The sequence below is a fragment of the Staurois parvus genome, unplaced genomic scaffold (genome assembly GCF_062004578.1).
Source record: "Staurois parvus isolate SC_StPar_1 unplaced genomic scaffold, SC_StPar_1.0 ptg000321l, whole genome shotgun sequence".
NCBI lineage: Eukaryota > Metazoa > Chordata > Amphibia > Anura > Ranidae > Staurois > Staurois parvus.
The window spans coordinates 10,572,957-10,582,156 of NW_028318117.1; positions in this window are offsets into that span (position 1 = coordinate 10,572,957).

Below are 9,200 nucleotides of genomic sequence, written 5' to 3' on the forward strand. Positions count from 1 at the left end.
AGTTTGTATGGTCCCCACGTGCTTGTATGCATGCCTGACAACGTCGGGGCATGGTCCTAATGAGATGATGGATGGTGTCCTGGGGTATTTCCTCCCAGATCTGGACCAGGGCATCACTGAGCTCCAGGACAGTCTGAGGTGCAACCTAGTGACATCGGTGGACCGAAACATGATATCCCAGAGGTGTTCTATTGGATTTAAGTCAGACGAGCGTGGGGGGCCATTCAATTATATCAATTCCTTCATCCTCCAGGAACTGCCTGCATCCTCTCGCCACATAAGGCCGGGCATTGTCGTGCATCAGGAGGAACCCAGGACCTATTGCACCAGCGTAGGGTATGACAATGGGTCTAAGGATTTCATCCCGATACCTAATGGCAGTCAGGTTGCTATTGTCTAGCCTGTAGAGGTCTGTGTGTCCCTCCATGGATATGCCTCCCTAAACCATCACTGACCCACCACCAAAACGACCATGCTGAACGTTGTTACAGGCAGCATAACATTCTCCACGGCTTCTCCAGACCCTTTCAAGTCTGTCACATGTGCTCAGGATGAACCTGCACTCATCTGTGAAAAGCACAGGGGCCAGTGGCAAACCTGCCAATTGTGGTGTTCAATGGCAAATGCCGATCGGGCTCTATGGTGCCGGGCAGTTAGCACAGGGCCCATTAGAGGATGTTGGGCCCTCAGGCCACCCTCATGAAGCCTGTTTCTATTTGTTTGGTCATAGACATTCACACCAGTGGCCTGCTGGAGGTCATTTTGTAAGGCTCTGGCAGCTCTGATCCTGTTCCTCCTTGCACAAAGGAGCAGATACCGGTCCTGCCGATGGGTTAAGGACCTTCTACGGCCCTGTCCAGCTCTCATAGAGTAACTGGCTGTCTTCTGGAATCTCCTCCATGCTCTTGAGACTGTGCTGGGAGACACAGCAAACCTTCTGGCAATGGCACGTATTGATGTGCAACCCTGGAGGAGTTAGACTGCCTGTGCAACCTCTGTAGGGTCCAGGTATGGCCTCATGCTACCAGTAGTGACACTGACTCTAGCCAAATGCAAAACTAGAGAAAAACAGTCAGAAAAGAAGAGTAGGGAATAAAATGTCAGAGGCCTCCACCTGTAAAACCATTCCTGTTTTGGGGAGTCATCTCATTGTTGTCCGACTAGCGCACCTGTTGATAATTTCATTAACACCAAAGCAACTGGAACTGATTAACAATCCCCTCTGCTACTTTACTGACCAGATCAATATCCCAGGAGTTTAATTGACTTGATGCTATACTCTGATTAAAGAGTGTTCCATTAATTTTTGGAGCAATGCAATTTGATCCACCCAGTCACACATGTCAACACACGGAGAAGCCAGAGTGAAACTCTCCTTGATAGACCATTGCAAGAGATCACCTGCAACTCTGGGATACTGATCGAGATGTTCTTTATGGCAACTAGGCAAACCATAGCATGTGCCTGAAACTCTCCAATACTCCACTTTGAAGAAGTGAAATCCAGAATTTTCATTAATGAAAAGCTAACAGAAGCATTGGAAGACAAACATGTCTGGTTTCTGTGGCTTTGGCAGCCCTGGCTTGACTACCAACCACTCTCTTGATATACAACATGACTGGTCCACCTGTAACTGGTAATTCTGCCATCTCCCCACTCGATCTGTCTTGAGATGGTTCTGCGTCTGAATTCCCCCGCCACAAAATCCCCCCTCTTTTTTCCTTCTGTGTTTACGTCACCTCCTTTGGTGCCTTTTTTTTAGTTCTTTGGCTCCTCCTTCTCTATCACTCATAAGAGGATCCTCTTCCCTTTTTTTTCCTTGAGTTTTGACCTCAGCTGTCGCTAACTATTACCAACACGCATACGCAGATCTGATGTTTATAGTCAAACACTCAATCAGCATTCTTTCCAATGTTCCAATGTGTTTTTCAGCACACAGCACTTTCTCTTCACATTGTATTGGGGACTTTATATACTCATTTGTGCACTGTATTATTTATTAATTTATGGTATATTTTGTAGATTTTTGTATTATTATAAGTGCTGGAGTGGATTTTTACTTTTATTGTGCTTGTATTATAAATATACAGATGGGCAGCCACCTGCACCATAAAAACCAATTACCCTGTTAGGGCTGGTAGTGAACATGAATATTCAGTGCCATTGGCTCCCACTGCTGTCTATGCTGTCTATCACAGCCAGTGAGCCAATGGGGAGAGAGCGGGGAGCGGGGCTGAGCTGCAGCTCTATGCTTATTATGGATGTATAGAACCGGGCTTGGGAGCAAGCACACACCAGTGCCCTCATAGCAAGCGGCTTGCTATTGGGGGAAATGGTCAAGGGGGAGGAGCACCCGCGGGGGACCTAAGAAGAAGAGGATAGGGGCTTATTTGTGCCAAACCCCTGCACAGAGCAGGTAAGTATGACATCTTTGTTATTTTTTTTTAAACTAAAACCTTTAATATCATTTTAATGTATTTTCAATGCATTTTGTGTTTTTGTTTTGTCTGATGGCCAGCTAAGTGCTGATAATGCTAAGAGGAGGTGTGTGTTGTCATGAAGGAAAATGTGGCAAAAATACGTAAACAAGGGAATGTATGTGTGTTTTTGATGCAATTCCATTGAAGTCTATGGTGCCAATAATGCACTGTGCTGCTTGTAAAAAAAAAAAGCCCCTGCACCTTTCCAAAAACGCATTGCAGAAAACCTCTTAAATGTGAACAGGACCCATAAGTCATAAGGTTAAATAGAATGTATTGCGTTTCTGCAGATCTGCAAATGCACTAAAAATGCATACATGTGAACCTAGCCTTATAAACCAAGCTGGCCAGCAAAAGTGGCAGTTATATGTCTGAGACAAACCAATAAACGTTGACAGGGGAGCTTACAATAATCGTCTTTTATTAGTTTATGTAAAACCTTTATCCCAAAAGGAAAAATGTTGCTGTAACTGAGTCAAATATGTTAGCTGAAGTTCAGCTTGAATTTGTTAGTCAGGTAGATATAAATTTGATGGTGCATTTAACACTACCCTCTCCACAGATTAACAATGCTGCTGTCCAAAGGTGTCTCCATTGCTCCTACATCCAGAGTGGGTGAGGTCTTCCCTAAGACAGGAAGTGTGTTACTGGTCACCGGGTAAAAATAAAGGGGGAAAAAAGCCTACAAAAATAAAATTGATACAGCTGTCAAAGTAAGTTGCAATATATTAGAATTTTGTGTTTGGGTTTATATATACTTTCATACCTGCTTAAAGTGATTGTAAAGGCAGATTTTTTTTTTTTCAAATAACAAACATATCATACTTACCTGCTCTTTGCAATGGTTTTGCACAGAACAGCCCTGATCCTCCACTTCTCGGGTCCCCTGCTGGTGCTCCTGGCCCCTCCCTCCTGCCAAGTCCCCCCATAACAAGCAGCTTGCTAGGGGGCACCCAAGCAGGCTTGCTCCCAAGCCACTGCTCTGTGTGTCCATTCACACACACACAGACATGGCCTGGCCCCGCCACCTGCTTGCTCCTCATTGGCTCACTGACTGTGATTGACAGTAGTGGGAGCCAATAGCTCCTGCTGCTGTCTCAGCCAACAAGCAGGAAGAGACCCAGGACAGCCGCTTCTCTCATGCACATTGCTGGATCGATATGGGGCTCAGATAAGTATTAAGGGGGGCTGCTGCACACAGTTTTTTACCTTCAAGCATAGAATACACAAAGGTAAAAAAAAAAGCCTTGAGCCTTTACAGCCACTTAAAGAAACATGAGTACAAAGTACAGTACACATAACAACCAATCAGAATCTTGGGATGGTCTACCTTCTGTAAAATAATTCTGATTGCTTGTGCTACTGCACTTTGCATTTAGCACTTTCCTCCTCATTTTATTTATTTAAAAGGCCTGCAGTGTGGTATATTGCTCTAATAATAATAAAAAGAAGAGCCTCCTGCATAGAGCAGTGTAGTGGTGTTCTGTCTCTCCAATTTAAGCATTGAAAGTGTGATCTCTGTAACTTACAGTTGTGATGAGATAGCGATAACTCCAATCTCAGTTGGATACCACAGTCAGTGACTCAATCGAGATGATATCTTGTAGATCTTGTGAAGTTTATTCCATAAACTGAGATAATCTTACAATGAACATCTGATAGGTCAAAAGGTCATAATGTGACCTGCTTCATGACATGAGGCTAGAAGCTGAAATGCATTTCTGGGAAAAAGGGTGGGCTATCTATACAACAATAAACCAGAGGAAAGGGAGGAGCAGAGACAAAATATAGACAACACTTAAAGGCATATGACAGTCATGTGAAAGATGACAAGTGGGTTCCCTATCTTGAAGTGTGAAGCTGTAGGTGAAACAAAATTATTTAGTATGAATTATTATTATTATTTTGTACACAAAAGGAATCAGTTGAATCCTTAAATTGAGGTCTCTGTAATGTATCCATAAGTGCCAGTGAAAATGTTTCATTCTTTAGAGATTGTGTTACTAATTTTGAACAAAAGGTTTAATAGTTATTACAAGATTGTACAACCTCCTGTTCTTCATTCTTTCATTTATCTAATAAAGCTATTTTTATAACTGGTCAGTTATTTACTCAAGTCGATTATTACCTCATCTCTAAGGCCTCTTTCACACGGGGTGGATCTGTGAGCGGATCTGCCTGCTCAGCGGGGGATCTCTCCACTAATCCCCGCTGAGCAGGCAGGTGACATGTCTGTGTCTGCTGCAGAATGGATACAGACACAGACCGCTGTCTTCTATGGGGTGGTTGGATGGAAACGGACCACCTGTCTGTTTCCACCCAACTGCCATCCCATCCGATCCACTAGACAAATGGAGAACAGATCCCCATTCGTCTGTTTTTGACTTACAGGATTGGATGCCGGAAGGTCCATAGAGGTCTACGAATGGTGCGGTTGGGTCCGCTTGAAAAACTGACAAACACTTTATGTGCACTAAAAAACTGTAGCTGGTGACTTTTAATAAGCAGCCACTCACCTGTCCCATGAGCGATGTGCTCACCCCAGTCGTTTTCACCTCCTGTTGTCTGTCCCCAGTGATGGCATCTTAACTGTGGGCACAGCATGTGGCTTCAAAGCTGGGTGCCCACTGCACAAGCCACACTGCACATTGAGAATGGTCCTGCAGTCTTCTGGGACCTGTCATGTGTCATGTGTCCCAGAAGACTGCAGAGAGGAAAAGGGGTGGACAACCTCTGCTTCTGATCACCTAGGCGGTTGGAGCAGAAGTGGGAGCGGGTACTTGTCAAAATCAGGTACCTGCTCCCCCCTCAAAAGTTCAATTTCACAAACAAGAGCAGGGGAGGAGGCCTTTTGGGTGGAGCTCTGCTTTGAGGTCTCCTTCAGATGGGTGGTTTGAAGGCAGTAAAAATGGACAGCTGAGCCATGTTTTATCATGCATCACAGCGTTTGACAAGCTGAATCCTTTGTCAAACTCACCCACTAAGTTCAATCAGGCGGTGAGGAGGTGATATATACCTGACTCTTCAGAAAGAATTGCTTTTCATTTTAACAATCCAGGCTTCAGCCAGTATAATGTCACATTATATCAACCGGATTCATGATGAATTTTTACTTACTTTATGAGAAATTAAGATGGTGGTACAGCACACTTTTTGGTGCCATAATGACCACTGAAAGACGTGGGACAGAGCCAAAAGGTGAACTCCACTAGTTAGATCTATAGTGATTCAAGCAGCCAGTTGACTTTCATCATCTCCAGAAATCAAGATTTATGATACACTCAATGGCCCCTTTATTAGGTACACCTGTTTAATTGCTTGGTAATACAAATTGCTAATCTGCCAACCACATGGCAGCTAATCAATTCATGGCATCTAGACATGGTGAAGACAACTAGCTGAAGTTCAAACCGAGCATCAGAATGGGGAAGAAAGGGGATATAATTGACTTTGAATGTGGCGTGGCTGTTGGTGCCAGACGGGCTGGTCTGAGTATTTCAAAAACTGCTGATCTACTGGGATTTTCACACACAGCCATCTCTAGGGTTTACAGAGAATGGTCCGAAAAAGAGAAAATATCCAGTGAGCGACAGTTGTGTGGACGAAAATGCCTTGTTGATGACAGAGGTCAGAGGAGAATGGGCAGACTGGTTGCTGTGACATTCAGATAGTAGAGTCAGAATTTGGTATAAACAACATAAAAGCATGGATCCGTCCTGCCTTGTATTAATGGTTCAGGCTGGTGGTGGTATAATGATGTGGGGGATATTTTCTTGGGATTGGTCATGTGAGCAGAAGCCTGATCATTGAAGGAAAGCACACTGAGTTCCCTGCACAGCTAGAGAACTGACCATGCTGTGTTCTCCTGCCTAGTGTGGTCAGTGTTTAATAGGAAAGCAGAGAGACTGGCAGGAACATCAGGGATTTTACACAAAGGAAGCAATACAAAGAGAACAGGATACTTTTTCATACAAGTACATGGTACAGCAGGCACATATCAGGAATATGAAATGTTGGGTTTATATACAGTACAGTTGTTGATGTATTTTTAATTGCACATTGCAAGCTATAATAGACAACACAAGCTACCTATGGACTCCTATGTATAATTCTTCTCCACAGAAACATATTATTTTTAGATATGATATGGAAAATGAAAATACATAACAACCATATGGGGGGGGATGCTGGAATTTACACTGCGATGGCTCAGCTGTCTGCGTGCAATAACCCTGATAGTCACATAGAATAAAATAGAAAAAAACAGAAGAGTTGCCCAAGCGCCCCTGGAAGATTGGTCAGTTTACATTACTCAGACATTGGGGTATGTATTTTAGGAAATCATAACTGTTATCGGTTGGCAGTTTTGCTAACTCTATATCACGTTGCCCAATATTGGCGCTATATATCCATTCAAAGATGCTATGATCAAGTAAGTATATGGCATTTTTCACAGTAGTATGGGAACTGGCCAGAAAGGGATAACTGACCAAGCTGGCCAGCTTGAATATGATTTGCAATATATGCAAACCAAGGATCCCTATTTTATGATCACTGACAGATTAAGTGAATAACATTGATTATCATGTTACAGTAGCATCTAAAAGTTGATGGGATATATTAGGCAGCATGTAAACATGTTATCCCTGAAGCTGATGTGTTGAAAGCAGAAACAATTGGCATCTCAGTGTGTTGTTAATAGGGCTGCATAGCCGCAGATCGGTCAGGGTGCTCATGCTGACTAAGGACGTTACAGTGGGCATGTGAGCATCAGAACTGAACCACAGAGCAATGGAAGAAGGTGTCCTGGTCTGATGAATCGTGTTTTTTTTTTACATCGTGTGTATGTCCGGGTGCATGTACCTGGGGAAGAGGTGACATCAGGGTGAACTATAGGAAGAAAGCTAGTCAGTGGAGTTAATTTACTAAAACTGGTGCACTCAGAATCTGTTGCAGCTGTGCATAGTAGCCAATCAGCTTCTAATTCTAACTTCAGCTTGTCCAGTTAACCTCCTTGGCGGTATTCCCGAGTGTAGCTCGGGGTAAAGTTTCAGCACCACAAGCGGTAACCCCAAGCTACACTCGGGAATACCATGCAGCGCTGCTCCTGGATCTCTTCTTCACTTACCTTGCCCTGCGCTCCCGCGATGTCCCTCCTGCAGTGTCCCCGACAATGTCCTCCGGCCAATGCCGGCATCTGTCTTCTGGGTTCCGTTCCCTGCAACACTAAATACACTAAAATTACATAGTAAAACATTACTGTATCAAACCATTTCACATACATTTTGTCCCGAGTGCTTTGTCCTGTGCCCTGCCTGCATTTTTACTGTTCTTTCTGTCTGGAAACTGAGAAATGTCCATGGCGTCCAAAAAGCGTCCCTTTAGGTCAAAAGCGGTTTTAGACCAGCTAGGGAACAGCGATAGTAAATCAGAACTACTTGCAGAATTGAGTGATAATGATTTGTGGGGAAATTTGTCATCAGACACTGAAAACGTTTTTGCGACTAAGATCTATGATGTGCGAACTTGGCGCTCTATTTCAAATTTCAGTGTTTTTGGATTGATTATATTATTGAATTAAATTTATTATTATTATATTATTATTTTTTATGATTATTTACTAAATTATAATTTATGATTTCGTGTTTCAAGTTTTAACATACCAGGAGTGTTTACTAGACTCTTTTTTGGACAAATTTCAGTGAGTTATTCCTAAAAATTACAGGCCTACAATAAAAAAAATACATATTTCCATGCAAAAACATTTACCGCTTTGAGCACAGAAATACTGACATAATCAGACCGCTAGGGAGGCTAAGCTTTGACAATAAAACCTGGAAGCTGATTGGTTTCTATGCAGAGTTGAACCAGATTTTGCACTCTTCAGCTTTAGTAAATAACACCCCCCTGTGCACGATGCTTTGGGCAATGTTCTGCTGGCAAACCTTGGGTCCTGCCATTCATGTGGATGTTACTTTAGAGTCCATTTCTGAATAGCGCAGGGATGTTTTAGCAGAAAAAAGAGGACCTACTCAATATTAGCTTGGTGGTTATAATGTTATGGCTAATCTGTATGAATTATAACATCAAAGAAATCTCATGAACTCAACCTGCCATAAAAAGGACTCCACATTACGTTCCAGAACACAAACTCCTACAAACATATTATTCTAAAATAAATATTATTATACCGAAAATAACTTGCACACCCAGTTCATTGTTTTTAATCATTAATTTATTAGGCTATATTAACTCCATTTTTACAATACAAATATGTAAGACAGTGGGGTAAAAAAAAATAAAAATGGAATTGTATGCAAAGAAACCAATCTGGTTTAATGGAGCTTTGATTCAAAATTGGGTTTCATTCAATGTATCTAGGAATGGATTATATTTGCTGGCTTTGTGTTTCACTGCAACTATTAAGTGTGAATGGGCAATATTTGCGACGTTAGTCCACTGATGGCGTAATACAACATTAACATGCTTAACCAGTAATACTTTGTCACAAGTGCCAGTGGGGTTGATTTACTAAAGGCCAAATAGGCTGTTCATTTTTGGGGGAAGTTTTTACTTTGCAAGGGAAGTTTCCCCAGAGCTTAATGAATGTGGTGAAATTTCACTTTGAAAAGAGTACCCAATCATGTGCAAGAAAAATAAAAAAACACATTTTTGCACATGATTGGATGATAGAATTCAACAACATTTTACCTCATTTAC